This window comes from Armigeres subalbatus, chromosome 3 (assembly GCF_024139115.2).
Source record: "Armigeres subalbatus isolate Guangzhou_Male chromosome 3, GZ_Asu_2, whole genome shotgun sequence".
Classification (NCBI taxonomy): Eukaryota; Metazoa; Arthropoda; class Insecta; order Diptera; family Culicidae; genus Armigeres; species Armigeres subalbatus.
Genome location: NC_085141.1, coordinates 189,619,568 through 189,636,473, shown reverse-complemented (window position 1 = coordinate 189,636,473; position 16,906 = coordinate 189,619,568). Strand labels below are relative to the sequence as shown.

Genomic DNA, 16,906 nt, shown 5'->3' with positions numbered 1-16,906 from the left:
ACGAACAATTATGTGTAACTTTCATCTCCCAGGACCGATTTCAACCAAATTTTGTACACATATTCACTATAAGGAAACAATCATATGAGAGATTTTGGGAAAGGGGAGGGGTCTGAGGGAGGGTATTGTTCAGAAAACGGGTAATTTAGAGTAAATTCTGAACCCCTGCACCGATTTCAACCAAATTTGATACACACATTCTCTACCCTAAAGAAAAAGATAACAAAGGGGTGGGGCGGTCATTGTAAAAAAGAGGGAGGGTATGGGGGAGGGGTTGTCGTTATAAAACGAGCAGTTCAGTGTTACGCCCAACTGCCGGTACCCATATCAACCAAATATTGTACACAGATTCACTAAGAGAAGTCGATCACATGGAAGTGTAATTTGGGAAAAGAGGAGGGTCTGGGGGAGGGGTATTGTTCAGAAAACAGGCAATTCAGTGTTTCTTTTGAACCCCTGGACCGCTTTCATCCAAATTTGGTACACACATTCTCTATCCTAAGGAGAAAATAACAAAGGGGTGGGATGATCATTGGGAAAAGGGAGGGTAAGGGGAAGGGTTGTCTTTAGAAAAGAGCAATTCAGTGTAACACCCAACTCCCAGGACCGATTTCAGCCAAATTTGGTGCACACATTTTCTATCCTAAGGAGAAGATAACAAAGAAGGTGGGAGGGTCATTTTGGAAAAAGGGAAGTTATGGGGAAGGGGTTGTCTTTAAAAATGAGCAATTCAGTGTAACTCCCAGGATAAATTTCAACCAGATTTGGTACACTTATTCTCTATTTTTGGAAGATGTTTATTGAAAAGGTGGAAGGGCCAAACAAAGATATAAAAATATATTGATACAAAGGTTCAATTCTATGACCGGTAGATCTACCTCTGTGGGTTTCGTGCTACAGCATTGGACATTTTAATTCTATAATTTACTTTTCAGTCCCTAGCAAAGCCGGATACATATAGCTATTAGCTATCTATATATCTCGGATACTTATTCAACGTATGTGACGTATGTGATTTTGTAAACAAAAATTTAAACGTTGATTTCTGCAATCTGATAGCACTCCCACGCAAACTATCGCCACATACAGGTAGGGAAGGTTTCGGCTACATGTTCGTTGTGTTGGTTTGCGTGGAGTGTCATCATATTTGACAAATCGACGTATGCATCTTTGTTTACAAAATCACATACGTCGTTTTGAATAAGTTGCCGAGATATATAAAACTCAATGTTTGTATGTTTGTGTGTATGCTCCAGCCTAACTTCTGAACCCATTATTGTATTGTTTAGTTATCGATCAATTCAACCATTTATCGAAATCATGGTTTGCCCAACGTGAAAAGCAATGATTAATGTGTTTCCTTCTGGATGGTGAATGTGATCCCTTCTTTAAAAATAGACGTTTGCCCGGAATAAGGCATCGGTGGATGTTTTTCATTCTTTAAAAATAGACGTTTGCCCGAAATGAGGCGATTATGGGTTTGATCTCTTCTTCAACATCAGTCATTTTTTTTTTCAAATGAAATCTCCTTCTTTTAACTAAATGATGAAGTATCAATAAGAAAACACAATTATACTGCTGACCAATTGGTATATTCATTTTCCGATTGTGAAAAAAACTGCGAATCAAACTGGGAATTCCGAGCAAGGCCAGGTACATAAAGCTAGTACTTCTATATATATATATATATATATATATATATATATATATATATATATATATATATATATATATATATATATATATATATATATATATATATATATATATATGTATTTGACACGAAAATGTGCATTATAGGAATATTTGGTGAGAGATCCATAAATGGGAAGGAGAACATCTTGAAACGGAATGTCAAATGGTGAGTTCATATGAGAAACAATAAGGCATTTTATGAGACAGTTTGAAAAAGCTGTTTTTCTTGTGTTTATCTACTTTGACAATTAGTGGGATCCCGTTTGTTTGGTTATTTTGCGCTGAACATTTCAATGGGTCGGATCATCAATTCTAACTATTTTACTTTTTGGTTTCTAGAGCCTAAGGAAACAGCTTTCCATACGATTTCCAATACGTGTTGTTAAATTATTCATACCATTTTATTCTAAGCATAAAATGCTGAAGAAAACATGAATTAAAAGTAAAACGTTAGAAAATTTATTTTGTGTTTGGGCCTAACGGAATGATCACGCAGAATCATACCAAAACAAAACATTAAATGTAAATAATCGGACCGCCGCTAAACATCTCATAAAATATCTTATATCATATAATCCAAAGGGCTTTACTATTTAAAAAAGCAGCTTTTCAAAATTTGTTAATGTTGATTTCAAATAAAAATGAGAACTTGAGTGTTTTATATATACGTGTGCAGTGGAGTTTTAGTACTTATGTTAACAATCAACAGTTATTATTATACACTACGCGAAGGACATTTTATTTGCAAAATTCTACTATTAGGGGATCCCAAGGGCCTCATACGCCTGTCACTGGCGAACAAAGCTCGTGTACTCTGCATCGAAGCTTAGAACCGGTGTTAGGGCGCAATCGTTAATGTGAACATTTTTATATTCGGTTAGTTACTGCAAATAAATTCTTTTTCGAGTCCCTATAATCAAGCAGGTATCTCAAGCATATCACATCGTTATATTGCTGCATGATTGAGCGCGCGTTTAATTTTGATAAAATATCGAAAACAAAAGTGTGCATGTTATGGCCTCGTTATAACCTGGGACGGGACAAGCAAAGACGCTGCTTCTTTTTCCTTGTTTTGACACTTGTTCTTCTTTTTATCACAGTTGATCAACGGTTCTCAACTGTTTCCTTGACTGTTTCACCTAAGCCCCGAGTGGACCCTTCTGAGCACAATAGAATTGTTTGCAATTTGCAGATTTGTAAACTTGTTTTCGTAATGATTTCTATATCGGGAATAAAACACATATTCATAATTGCTCAATATTGAGCTGTCCGGCTATTTTAGAATACTTTTCAAAGTGAAAAAGTACTCGTAAAACAAAATCACACGAAATACTTTATGAGGGATACCAATACTTTCACACAAAAAGGTGCTGGTTGCACCTGACAGTTCGTGACAGCGATTGCCTGGAAGCAGATGAAGTTACATTTTTTCCTCTTTGCAAGTCCCGTCCCAGGTTATAACAAAAAGGTGGTAGAGAATTAACACTGTTGTTTACAGTTTAGAACCAAATCCAGATGTCGCACATGTTGGGGTAGGGATTCAGTGCTCCGCCTTCTCCCCCTGGGGGATCCACCATTGGCCATTTTACCCTGCAAGGTAATGCCGACGCTTTGAGAAAATTGGAGTAAGTCCAATATAAAATATAATTTGTAATTTGTATTCCAGTATTATAATCACCGAGGCTGGCAAAATAAATTACCGAGAATCCAACAGCCGAGAGCTCGGTAAAAATGTCGGCGAAAGTTTGAATTACCGACTGGTCGTAAAATGAGCGTGAACGTGTAGCTGTCAAAATTTACTGAGTCGTTCGGTAATGCGGTGCCGATCGACTCGGTATAGTGTTCTACCGAGATTCCTTAATATGATGTCTTTGTTGTTATTGTTCAAACAAAACACAAAATAAAAACAATAATCATTATGAAGTTAAAAATACGCATTTATTCCTTTTGTTTTTGTAAAACTATGAATCATAGTTGTTTTACTTTGCTTTGCTGGAAACCATACGTAGTGGCGTGTGAAAAGCGGAGATATTCATGAATTAGTTTTTACATAAATGTCTTAGAGAAGTCATTATTAACAGCTATGCACAAATCGATCGAAGTTTTTAAAGTACTCTGATGGGCAATACAAATACACTTCGCATCCGGATATTTTACCAGGTACAAACTTGCTGTTCAAGAATCTGCTTTGCAAGAGAAAGGGCGGATTCCTCGACCGGGTCCCTGTTACCGAGCCTGTTACAGCATTCATATTGGCAGCAAGTTTGTTTCACAGCAATCGAAATTAATTGAAATCAATCCACTAAAACGAAAACCAAAAAATCAATATAAAGATTTCGAATTAAATGTAATGCAATTACAATAAAATTAAATTGAACTACTTGCACGAACAGGTAATTATTTTTGCGAAAGAAATCTTGTGTCTGCTTTCTTTTCTATCATACACGCTTCTGTTTCCGATTTTTGACACATGGGCTTTATACCGAGATTCGGATCAATTCCAGATTACCGATGACTGTGGCAAATTGGTTTGCCGCAATTCAGTAATCAAATTAAAGGTCTTATTTTCTACCGAAATTTCAGTAAAAATGCACTTTACCGACCACGTTCGTCATATTATTATATCGAGAATAATTCTGGCGACTGTGTGTACATACACAGAATAGGTAAACGCCAAAAACTTTAGGAAAAGCTATGTTTGGAAGAATGCCAAAATTGGAAGAATGTTTCAAAGATAAGTGATAAACTTTATATTTATTACCTATCTATAGCCACACTCCACGTAACTGCAATTGCAACTATAATTTACAAATATCACCTGACTAATTTTAGGATCATCAGGATAATATTATCCTTTCAGTAGCAGCCCGTTCGGGGCTCCACCACTAAACGCATCTTCCGCATCTGTGGCAGTGTCCACAGTGGAAATCAGCAACCCAACACAGGCTCACCGCTGGTATCGCGCGGTGCTTCAGCTGTGCTACACGGCCACCCTCGGTGGTATCAGTGCCCTGTGGCCCCTATCCGTACACACGTTTTCTCTTCTCGCCATGTTCCGACAATCGCACTCACACCCAGAGAAGGAAATGTGGAAACGTCGATTTAATACAAAATTTGCTCGGCAACATTGGAGTAGTGTTAAATGAGCGTTCTGTTGGTATAGAGATCGCTCTCCGTGGCTTAACAGGCCAGGCTAAAACGTTCGTCGAAGCATTATTTCGTTTCTGTTTTGTTGGATAAATTTCTTCCGTACCGTCATATTTCGTTGCCAACAAATCGCGGATATTCGATCTAGTAGTCTTTGGATTCCGTTCGCTTGCTTTGATTAGTTTCGAAAACTTGAGTCGCGAGGTTTGTGCTGACGACTGCGATGAGATTTTTTCTTATATACAAGTGCCGTGCGTTGTTTGCATGTACATAAAGGAAGCAGGTCCGTCGGGAGAGTGTGAGAGACGATCGCGTCGCGGCGGTGGTTTAGGGTGTGAGAGAGTGTTACGGGCCATAAGCAGCGGCAGCAGCAACAGTGGCCAGCAAGCAGCACCTTCTGTACATAAGAGGGTATATCGGTATGTAAAAATTTCTGTATGTTTAGTGGAAGAAAACAGAATATAAGTGGTGAAAAGCGAAATTACTGTTACCCGTTTGCTTGGAAAAGCGCGTGGAAACTGGAAACCAATAGTTTCCGCTCTTATTTACCTTGACCGGAGAGTAAATAAAGGCACACTCAATGACACTTTGATTTATTTGCATAAATGTATCGCAATATTTCCAATGAATGATCAAAACAAGTTTCCCAAGAAAGTTTGTTGGTTTTGAAAAGCTTTTTCATTTAGTAATGAGTAGAGTTCTGTACGGTGGAAAACTATATTAACTGTTAATGTTTTGTTATCAATTATGTTCTACCCTATCCGATATCCTATTTTCCGCTTTTGTTATGTAATTGTTATCTGTGGCCGTTTCCTTTTGGTACATTTTTCTTGAAACTTTTATTGCGATTCTTGTTATTAGTTTCTCTCCCCCATCCATTTTCACGTGTGTGGGTAAGCTGTCCGTCGCACGGTGGAGTGCTTCTCCAATCCAGTTCGATGGATTTGTTGGAATGTTTAACATGTTCTTGATAACAGGAGGACGGTTTTCGGCAAAACTCTTCGTAGTAATGTACCTATCATCTTTATTTCTTCGTACACCCAATCGGGCTATTGAATCGGCTCTATACTAATGTTAAACATACTGCAATATGTTTAATAATTAACAGTGTTTTTATTATCCTGACTTATTAGTATTTGAGTGGAACAAGCATAATTAGGACATAAATCGTCTGTTGATGTATCAAAATACTAAACAAACACCTTCATTGACCTGATAAAAATTCTTGTATCCTAGGGTCATATTTACACGGGTCGTTTTCTGCGACTATTTTCACACGCATTTTGAATCAGACGCGGTTTTCAAAAGTATCCAGAAACATTTTTGATAAATTCGCGATTTTTTACGCTAATTTCGGGGTCTAACCAGTTCGCGGATTTTGAAATCGTAGCGTTTTTCCTTGAAATTTTTTAACAATTTTTTTGCGTTGGTTCAGAAGCAATTTAAAAAATAAACAACACATTGTTGCCTAAATCCATTGTTGTCTTTTATTTTCAAATTGATATTAGGGGCTATCCACAAAGAACGCCACGCCTCTAGGGAGGAGGGGGTTTCAGAGCAGCGTGACGATTCATACAAACATTTTATAGGTTTGTTACAAAAAGCGCGACAAATGGAGAAGTGGGATTTGAAAATCACCATTTATTTTGCGTGACGTACTTTATGGAGCTTCCTTTATTGAAAAATGACAAATCCTACGAAACAATTGTTATATAAGTGACTCGCAAATAAAAATTCTAGAGAGAGAGTCTAAGATTTTGTGACACTAAAAATGCTATATATACGTGACAAAAGGGAGAAGGGGTCTAAATATCTCAAAAAGTAGATTACGTCATTTTTTAATCGTCCCACTGCAATTTTATTTATTTTACCCTTACGATGAAATAGCAGAGCAAACGTAAAAAAGTTCTTTTTCACATGAAAAATTTGGTTCAATAGGCGTGATTAGTTCTCGAGTTATGCAGAAATGCATGTCTCATGTGTGTGCCCCTTCCCTCTTTCAAAGAGGGGATGGGTTTCGAACAAACATCTTTTAAGACAATAGTGCACGGCCTATTTTGTCTCAAATTAGGGAATGGCCATCCCGGAGGTCTACCGGATTGTGGCTGGATTAAACTCGAGTGGCCCAGGAACCCTAAAAATGTACAAATATCACTGTTTTGTGAAATCATGAGGTTTGAGGTGTCGCACGACCTATTTTGGCTAAATTTAGAAAATGGCCATTCCGGAGATCTCCCGGATTGGGGTCGCATTAAAACCCTAGTGGCCTAGGAACCATGAAAATATCATTCTTATCATTGTTTTGTAGAATCAAGAAGTTTGAGGTATCGCATGACATATTTTCACACAATTTAGAAAATAGCCATTCCGGATATCCTCCGGATTGTGGCCAGATTGAATCCTAGTGGCCCAGGAAACCTGGAAATATCATTCCGATCATTGTTTTGTGAGATCATGAAGTTTGTGATGTCACACGACCTATTTTAGCTTAATATAGAAAATGGCCATTTCTGAGGTCCCCGGATTGTGGCCGGATTGAATCCGAGTTGCCAGGAACCCTTAAAATACTATTTATATCATTATTTTGTAAAATCATGAAGTGTGAAGTGTCACACGACCTGTTTTGACTAAAATTTGTTAATGGCTACTTTTTCCGGGAACAACTGGCCACAACGGATTCTGGAATAATTCTGGAACCGTACTGAGAATTTACCCAAATCCAATATGAATCGATTGGAATCCATCCGGATCGAATGCAACTTGTTGCGAAGGAATCGGTCAAGAAATGTGGTTTTTGCAGCAGTTTTAATTTCTGAAAGCAGACGTCAGACGGAAAGGTTAATAGAAGACGAATATCTTGCGATTTATGATTTTTCTGAAAATTATTGTAGGGGAAATGACGGCTTTGCCAGGTTTTTTTCTACTGTCAGAGGGGTTTTTGTTGACCAAATTTTATGAAATTTGGCCACAATATTCTTTGATATGCAAAGAATGTTTAGGCTAAATTGGAGTATAATTAGTTATAGAAAACCCCCCTGACAATAATAGAACAAAATCTGCCAAAGCCGTCATTTCCCCTACCAAAAGGCTATTTGATCACTCCGAAAAAAAATTTTGATGGGAGGCTTGAAGACCCATAGTGTTGTATACCAATCGACTCAGCTGGACGAACTGAGGTGATGTCCTGGGACGGGACTTGCAAACAGGAAAAAATGTAACTTCATCTGCAACCAGCAAGTGCTGTTACGAATAGGTGAATTCGAGAAGGGTCCAGTGGCAGAGTGCGCTGCGAGAGTTTGGGAGAAAAGTCGTCAGAAGCGATTATTTACATTCAAAATCAAATTTTCTCCATGAAATTTACTTCACTTTTTGGTATATTGTCACATGTTTTCCACTGGAAATGGCTTCTTATAGTCTTTAAGCAGCATTTGAAGACGAATCCATCTTAAATAAGCCGCGAATTAAAAATCTGGGAATTCAAAACCAAGATAGTGCGGTGGAGGCACTGCAAGAGATGTGCTATTTCATCGGAAAAATCATATGCAAGCACCCACCGGATGGAAGCTCATCCCAAAGAAAATAAAATGACACTTTTTTCGTGGTTCTTGTGACGACCACTAAGTCGAAATGATTGATGAGCTTTACTCGAATTCGCCTATTTTCAAATGCAACCCAGCACCTTTGTGTGTGAAAGTATTGGTATGCCTCAAAAAGTATTCCGAATGATTTTGTCGAGGACATTGTTTTACGAGTACTTTTTCACTTTGAAAAGTATTCTAGAATAGCCGGACAGCTTAATATTGAACAGTTATGAATACGTGTTTTATTCCCGAAAGGAAAATCTTTATAAAAATAAGTTTACAAATCCTTAAATTGCAAACACTTTTATTGTGCTCAGAAGATTCTACCGGGATTTAGGTTTAACACTCAAGGAAACAGTTGAGAATCTCGTCTCAGGTGATGTCTATAGACGAATCCAAGTAAAAATAAGAAGAAGACACACGACGGTGTTAACTTTGACAGACCCTACAGCACAGCATAGGAAGATCATTTTAAAATGCTTATTATAAATTCTAGACAAAATGTAATTAAAATCTGATTGAAGTATGATACGGAAAAAGTATAATAAATACATTTTTGGAAAATATTCAAAAACTTGAGATAAGCTTCCGAATATGTAATTCCGAACTTTTTCCGTATCGTACATCGTACCGTCGTGTGTCTTCTTCTTATTTCTACTTGGATTCGTCTATATGTGTGTATGTGTACAGATTTTGTAGACACACGTTTTGGAACTAAGCATTGTCCGAATTATTCGCAACAGAAATTGGTCGGATTGAACTATGGGATCAGAAGTTATGATCAAAACACTATTTGTTATGCCTCAGGCACGTTAAAAAATACTCATTCAGATTTTTGCCTTTCTCGTACAACTAAGTTGTACCGAAAGGCTATCATTTCACTCCAAATTCGAACTTTTGATAGAAGTCCCAGAGACCCATAGTGTTATATACCATTCGACTCAGCTCGATGAGCTGAACAAATGTCTGTCTGTCCGTGTGTGCGTGTGTGTGTGTATGTGTGTGCGTGTGTGTGTGCACAAACTGCCATAAAAAACATTAGCCAAATTTTCTCATGGAAACTCTTAACCAATTTTCTTGCAACAAGTTGCATCCGACAGAGACTAAAACGTTGTTGATCACTTTTGAATTTCAGAATAATTGCAAATTGCAAAAAATAGATAATATTAAAATAGTGCTGAGACATAGTCACATAGAACAATAATGTGTTATGAAAAATACCTGGCATCTATGAATATTTTTAAAGTTTATCCGTGGCTTGCTCCCATTAAGAGTTTCATCGTAGTATAAAGATGCTCGTGTTGCACGCATTTAGGCGTAAGTATGCTCTTCGTTCAGTTTCATAGTACTATGAATTTGGCCGAAAGTCAAAATTCGAACATAGGAAATTCGAGAAACTTTTGGCAGCGCCATCTGTCGTCTACTAGTGTAAATTTTCTATCATAACATTAGACGGTTTAACTGTTTTGCCTTTCTTGTACATCATCGAGGTGTAAGCGTAAAAGCTACATTTATTACCTTTTTGCGCGAGAAAGGCGCCATCACCGCTAGGTGGATTAATCTGGGTTTTTTTAGAATTTTTAGCACGAGGAAGGCACCAACACCGCTTGGTGGATTATTATTATTATTTATTCAGACTAAGGCCGAAGTGCGGTATATAAGAGTCGGTATATAAGCGGTATATAAGAGTCTTCTCCATTCGGCTCGGTCCATGGCTACACGTCGAAAACCACGCAGTCTACGGAGGGTCCGCAAGTCATCTTCCACCTGATCGATCCACCTTACCCGCTGCGCACCTCGCCTTCTTGTGCCCGTCGGATCGTTGTCGAGAACCATTTTCACCGGGTTACTGTCCGACATTCTGGCTACATGCCCGGCCGACCGCAGTCGTCCGATTTTCTCCGAATTTCTCTGTTGGTATCATTTTCGGCAGTCACCAGTGAGCCCAAGTACACAAATTCTTCTACCACCCCGATTTCGTCACCACCGATGCAAACTTGCGGTGGGTTGCACACATTGTCTTCTCTTGAATCTCTTCCTATCATGTACGTGTTGTTGACTAGTTCGATCCGCTTGGCTTCCCTCTTCAGTTTGATGTAGGCTTCCTCCATCTTCTCAAAGTTACGTGCCATAATATCTATGTCGTCGGCGAAGCCAAATAGCTGGACGGACTTATTGGAAATAGTACCACTCGTGTTAATCCCTGCTCTTAGTATTATCCCTTCTAAAGCGATCATCGAAAGACCATCACCTTGCGGTAACCCTCTGCGGGTTTCGAAGGGACTCGAGAATGCCCCTGAAACTCGAACTAAGCACATCACCCGATCCATCGTCGATTTGATCAATCGTGTCACTTTATCCGGAAAACCGTGTTCGTGCATTAGCTGCCATAGCTGGTCCCGATCGATTGTATCATATGCGGCTTTGAAGTCGATGAATAGATTATGTGTGGGCACGTTGTATTCGAGGCATTTCTGCAGTACTTGGCGAATGACGAACACCTGGTCCGTGGTAGCGCATTCGCCCATAAAACCCGCCTGGTACTGCCCCACGAACTCCCTTGCAGTTGGTGCTAGTCGATGGCATAATATTTTGGAGAGAACTTATAGGCGGCGTTCAGCAATGTGATTGCGCGGTAGTTGCTACAATCCAGCTTTTCACCCTTTTTTTTAGATGGGACACACGACACCTTCCATCCACTACTGCAGCAAAACTTCCTCCTCCCAAATCTTGGTAATGACCCAGTGCAGCGATCTAGCCAGTGCCTCACCACCGTGTTTAAATAGCTCTTCTGGAAGTTGGTCAACCCCAGAGGCTTTGTTGTTCTTCAGCCGGCCAATCTCCTCTTGGATTTCCTGGAGGTTCGGAGCCGGTAAAATTATGTCCTGCGCGCGTTCTCCCAGGTCCATCACCATACCGCCATCTTCGTCTGCCACATCGCCATTCAGGTGTTCTTCGTAGTGCTGCCGCCACCTTTGGATCACCTCACGCTCGTTCGTAAGAAGGTTCCCGTTTATGTCCTTACACATATCAGACTGTGGCACGTGGCCCTTACGTGAACGGTTCAACTTCTCATAGTACTTTCGTGTGTTATTAGCGCGGTACAGTTGCTCCGCCTCTTCACGGTCTCGATCTTCCTGCTGGCGCTTTTCCTCCGGAAAATCGAGTTTTGTCTGTTCCGCGTCTCTTTATATCGTGCCTCGTTCGCCCTCGTGCAATCTCGCCCATGCTGCATTCTTCTCCTTAACTAACTGCTCACATTCGCCGTCATATCAGTCGTTTCTCTGATCCGGGGGCACCGTGCCTAGTGCAGCGGTTGCGGTGCTACCAATGGTGGATCGAATATATTTTTTTTTGTGTCTTTATTAAGGAGATTTTCAGCCCTAGGCAGTGGATCGAATATCTCTCCAGCCATCTTCAAGAGACGCTGCGCCTGGCTGCTCTTCCGTTGGGAGTGCCACTTCCAGCTGCTGCGCGTATTCTTGGGCTAGTCTACCATCTTGTAGCCGCCTAATGTTAAGCCGCAGCGTCTGACTTCGATGCGTGTTGTACACCGTCGAGAGATTTGAGCGCAGGCATACTGCAACGAGGTAGTGGTTGGATTCAATATTCGCACTGCGGTAAGTGCGGACGTTCGTGATGCCGGAGAAGAATTTACCGTCAATTAGAACGTGGTCGATTTGGTTTTCCGTGTTTTGGTTAGGTGATCTCCATGTGGCCTTGTGGATATTTTTGCGGGGAAAGAAGGTGCTTCGGACTACCATTCCGCTGGATGCTGCGAAGTTTATGCATCGTTGGTCGTTGTCATTCGTTACGGTGTGCAGACTATCAGGTCCAATGACCGGTCTAGCTGTGCGTTCATGTCACCGATGACGATTTTGACGTCCCGCAGTGGGCATCCATCGTATGTCTGCTCCAGCTGTGCGTAGAATGCTTCTTTCTCGTCGTCGGGTCTCCCTTCATGTGGGCAGTGCACGTTGATGATGCTATAGTTGAAGAAACGGCCTTTAATCCTCAGCTTGCACATCCTTGCGTTGATTGGCTGCCACCCAATCACACGATGGCGCATCTTACCCAGCACTATGAAGCCGGTTTCCAGCTCCTTGGTGGTTGGTAGAAGGTAGCCGATCGATGCCCGCTTTTCCATACTTTCTGTCCTGTCCAGCCAATCTCCTGCAGCACCACGACGTCGAAGTTGCGGGGATGTAATTCATCGTAGAGGCAATTCATCATACACACTTAACTCATTTCACAGTATTCGGTAAATTTTACCGAAATCTCAACAGCAGATCTGTTCGGTAATTATTTTACAGATTTTTTGTAATTTTTTCCTTTGTTCATCTGTCAAAATCACCGAAAATCAGTAAAATTATTTACCGAACAGTTCTGCTGTTGAGATTTCGGTAAAATTTTACCGAATTCGGCGATTTATTTTAAGTGTGTATCATCATATATAGGCAATTAACTTTGATTGAACTGAGACAAAAATGGATTAACAGATATAAATATCATGCTACAAAATTGTTGCTACATATTACTTGAACAACAATTCGAAATTTCAGAAAAAAAATCGAATGAACTAAATGAAGCTTTTTCGAATATTACGTGGTGATTAAACGATAGGAAGGGGTTGGTTTTGAACCTCGGGTGCTTAAGCACTTTTTGATATATAATCAGTTCTTCTACTACGTGCTTAATATGTGCGAGTTATTGCGTTGGGTGATTGCATTTTATAAAAATGTCCGACTTCTGTTTGATTTAAATCTCGGACAGCAGCTGGCTTTGGATTCATATTTGGGATACTACGATGTATACTTCGGAGACTGACAAGAATAATTGCGAATGCAACAGCTCAGACTGTCCTTTAATCGTTTTCTCCCATTAAATTAATATGGATTACTTGGGGTCTCCAGTAGCCTTGCGAGCAGAGGCCTAGGATTACCAATTCGGAGATGGCGAGTTCGATTCTCGGTCCGGCGGTCTAGGGTGTTTTCGGGTTGGAAACTTTTTCATTACCCTGGGCATAGTGTATCCATTGCACTTGCCACACAAGATACATACTCATGCAATGGCGGGCATAGAAAAGCTTTCATTTAATAGCTGAGGAAATGCTAATATAATACTAAGTTGAAAAGCAGGCCAAGTTTCTGTTGAAATGTAGAGCCATAGAAGAAGAATAAGAAGGATTACTTGAATGTAATCACGGAGAACACACGTTAATCTTCATTCGTGCACTTGTGTAAAACTTTACACTGGTCAGGTTGAAGTATGTCGTTATGCTGATAAATATGATGAAAATTGGCCGCGCTAGTGTTCATTCCGAATTGCCCCTAGGTGGTAGCACCATCTTAAATATGAAGTATAAACCAACGCCATAGCTTAGCGAGATTGAGTTTGTATGTCAGCCTACCCAGAGAGAGATGTTTTCCGTAAACTGTTACGATAATGAACTGATTCGGAGGGCTATACTCCATGATCAATTCCTTATTCCATTCAAACGCCGTCAATTTCAGATTTGTAGCAAAGACCTGTTAGCAGGGTTTGCAGAAATTCACGAACAACGACTCTCTTTTATCGTTGTTCGTGAATTTCTGCAAAACCTCTTCGAATCATAGCATGCCTTGAAAACAAGTTTATCGAACTTGTATACAAGGAAAAAACGAGCAATGGGTAATGTTTTCAACATAACCGTGAGTAGACGTAGGACTTGTATAAACGTACCGTATTTACATTTAACTTCTAACTTTTGGATCTATGGAGTTTGATTATAGGTATTGATATTGGAAACGACAACTCCCATGCTGTGTAGAATTATTAGCAATTTGTTTATTCATAACTCCTGGAAATAAAACTAATAATTAAATACATAATTATAATTGCTTTGTTTCTAACTATTAGGCCCTATTTACTTAATGTTTTGATTCCAAACTCCGAGTCTACGTCACGTTTAATAATCACAATTTATCAGAAAATGCAAAACAAATAATAAGATAAAGTTTATTTAAATATTCTTCTAAAAATTATTTTTTGCGGACTTTTTTTAAAAACATTTACATGTAATACAGTGAAATTTTCTAATCTAAAATAGATATTAAAACTATTGCTGATAATGCATCTTTAATTGCTAATGTCTTATACGAATGAATAAGAGTAATTATTTTAATCAAATTTTTATATTCATCAGTGTAGTTGATTTTTTTGCTGAGGAATCGGAACTGTTATACACTGCCAAAAATATCTATATAAGATATATGTGTCGCCGTTATAAATTTTTGCAATAGCTCAACCCTAATATAATCGATATAGAACCACACATAAATTGAATAATTGCTAATTCGAGACCACACATAAAGTTTATTTGGATATATATTTTATTAGCAGTTCGCGTGGAGAATAATTATGTGTGCGCTGATCAGTAACTGTAATTTCTCATTTTCAATGAGAGATGTCACACGATGTTTACCTATCTGCCTCTTTCAATATCTATAGAAACGCGAAGGATGAATGGCATGCCACAAAAATCTCAAAAAATATTTGTTCCGTGATAGGTCATGAAAGTGTGCAATATCTGCTATATTTTTGTGTTTATTACCACCAGGGAATCAATATTCGAGCAACGCCTAATAATATACTCTTTGTCATCAACAGAGTTTGTTACTGACAAACGCACCTAGCGATAAACCTTTATCAGAACCCGAGCACAATATGACAAGAATCATTTGCCTTGCATGCTCTGATATTTCCAAAAATACGCTGCTAAATTTGCAATCATCGTTCGATTCTCGAATATTTCCATAAAAGCAGAAACCATGATAGCATAAAACCGAAATTTTCACTAGAAATAATGCAAAATAACGGGATGAAAAGTTAGCACGTAGAAGTAACACACACAAAATCAGTAATTTAGTGAACTAACTATTTGCTAAACCACGGCATATAAAAAAACATTCATAGAATGACAGTTGGCCCATGCAGCATAAGAACAATTTTGACGTAGAATTACGTAATTCGGTAAGATAGGGGGGTCATTCCAATGTTTCGAATTTGAGACCGTCACGAAAAGAGGTCAGGAAGTAAAAGCCAATAACTCAGCCGTTTTTCAACGGATTCCGGAGATCTTAGTATGAATCGATCAGTAAACTCTCTAAGATCCCATACAACTATTGTAAACAATTGATTCAATGCATTTAATTATTGAAAAATTCAATTGCGCCAGCCAATTTTGAAATTCCATTTCAACAGTAAATTGCCTACATCTCGGCTAACAGCCATCCGGTATAAAATGTTGATGATCAAATTTCGCATCCAGTAACCCGAGCAAAGCTTGAGAGCAAATCGATAACTGATTTTGTTGTTGTGAAATTGCCTAATTTTGATAACTCAGGTTGAAATCCTTTTGGTCGTTTTAACGGTTAAAAGATCAAAATCTACAGCAGAAAAATCTTACTGTGACATCAAATCGAAAACTATTCCTGCTATCGATGAGAGCAAATCGAAAACTAATTTTGATATTGGTTCTGATAACAAAATTAGTACACAGTGTGCTGTCAGATCATACAATTTAGAAATCAACAGCAAAATGAGATCAAAATATGTAATCAATCATGATGATTCATATTTGAAAACAAATTATGATTTCGATTTGATGTCAACATCAAAATATGTTTTCTATATGCTCTCATTATGATTTCAGACTTTGCTCGGGAATCGCACTATACGTAATTCTACGTTCAAATTACAGTCGTATCTTTGATGCAACACTCTACTTTTTTATCCCCATATAAATTAAAAAAGGCTAATTAAAAATAAAATAAATTAAACAAAATCTGAAAATTGGAGTTCGGCTCGGTTTTCCTGCAGATTTAGAATTTGTAAAAACATTGATACCCCTAAACAACCCAATTCCCAGCAAATTAGTATTTTCTGGACTTCAATACAATTTGTATGCCACAAAAAAATGAAAAACTTGACACGGAAATAATTATTCACCCGTAAATAGTTTAATTTTACGTTCTATGACACATCTTCATCATAAAATCAATGTCTTCTGTTTTGAACATTCTTTATATCAAATTGATAACTGCAGTAATAAAAGTCGAGCAAAACTGATCAAATACCCGCCTGTGCATCGGTGGCTATAGTGTATCGCAATTCATCGTGCTTATATACCCAGAGACAGTGAGTCGTGTGTCATGTCATTAAAATGCCTCCATGTACTTTTAGTAGACATGCTTTTTAGTACACACCACCGACCGAGGAGAACCAACAGAGCCGTGCATTGTTGCCACTACTGGTTTGGTCTGATCTGAATGTGTTTTTCTATTTGATTGGTTAATGGTTGCGCCACACAGCGCTGCCATGGTTGATCGAGAAAATTTTCACTCCCGAATGGTGGTAGCCCTGTTTTTGTGTAAATTTCGTGTAGGTATAGAGACTCCTGGCTTTCGTTGGTAGCACTGATACTGGTCCGCTGTGATGCGTTC

At 38.9% G+C, this 16,906-nt stretch overlaps 1 protein-coding gene across 3 annotated transcripts in view; it reads left to right on the top strand.

The window, feature by feature from the left end:
- Nucleotides 1–4,821: 4,821 nt before the first annotated feature.
- The window catches only part of LOC134219091 (uncharacterized), a 123,554-nt gene continuing 111,469 nt past the window's right edge, over nucleotides 4,822–16,906 (top strand). For all 3 annotated transcript variants that reach the window (XM_062697785.1, XM_062697784.1, XM_062697782.1), the window contains exon 1: nucleotides 4,822–5,261. The gene's annotated coding sequence lies outside the window, so the exon portion shown is untranslated. The remainder of the gene's footprint in view (nucleotides 5,262–16,906) is intronic.